The sequence below is a fragment of the Papio anubis genome, chromosome X (genome assembly GCF_008728515.1).
Source record: "Papio anubis isolate 15944 chromosome X, Panubis1.0, whole genome shotgun sequence".
In the NCBI taxonomy this organism is placed as follows: domain Eukaryota; kingdom Metazoa; phylum Chordata; class Mammalia; order Primates; family Cercopithecidae; genus Papio; species Papio anubis.
Genome location: NC_044996.1, coordinates 72237521 through 72238145, shown reverse-complemented (window position 1 = coordinate 72238145; position 625 = coordinate 72237521). Strand labels below are relative to the sequence as shown.

Here is a 625-nt window from a genome sequence, read left to right as displayed (position 1 = left end):
TAGTGTCTGGTAATGGGTTTCCCTTTTTTATTTAGTGCTTCTTTCAGAAGCTCTTTCAATGCAGGTCTGCTGGTGATGAATTTCTTCAGCATTTGCTTGTCTGAAAAGGATCTTGTTTCTCCTTTGCTTATGAAGCTTAGTTTTTTTGGATATGAAATTGTAGTTTGGAAATTCATTTCTTTAAGAATGTTAAATATTAGCCCCCAATCTCAAAACTATAGAATGCTTCACAAATTTGTGTCTCACACAAGCACAGAGGCCATGCTAATCTTGTCTGTATCATTCCAATTTTAGTATATGTGCTTCTAAAGCAAGCACTAAGCACTCCTCCAGGTGTTCTAGCTTGTGTGTGAAATGGTGTTTATAGTAGCCTAGAATAACCTTTTGTATTCCTTTGGTATTGGTTGTGATATCTTCTGTTTTATTTCTGATTGAGTTTACTTGGATCTTCTCTCTTCTTTTCTGGGTTAATATTACTAATGGTTTATCAATTTTGTTTACCTTTTCAGAGAACTAGCTTTTTGCTTTATTTAGCTTTTGTACTGCTTTCTTTTGTTCCAATCTCATTTAGTTCTGCTCTGATCTTTGCTCTGTCTTTTCTTCTGCTGGGTTTGGGTTTGGTCAG

General features: G+C 35.2%; 1 non-coding gene across 1 annotated transcript; it reads right to left on the bottom strand.

Annotated features, from left to right (window-relative positions):
* Positions 1–211: 211 nt before the first annotated feature.
* Positions 212–318, bottom strand: LOC116272195. The gene has a single exon (XR_004180922.1). It is a non-coding gene; the product is annotated as a U6 spliceosomal RNA (small nuclear RNA).
* Positions 319–625: the final 307 nt, after the last annotated feature.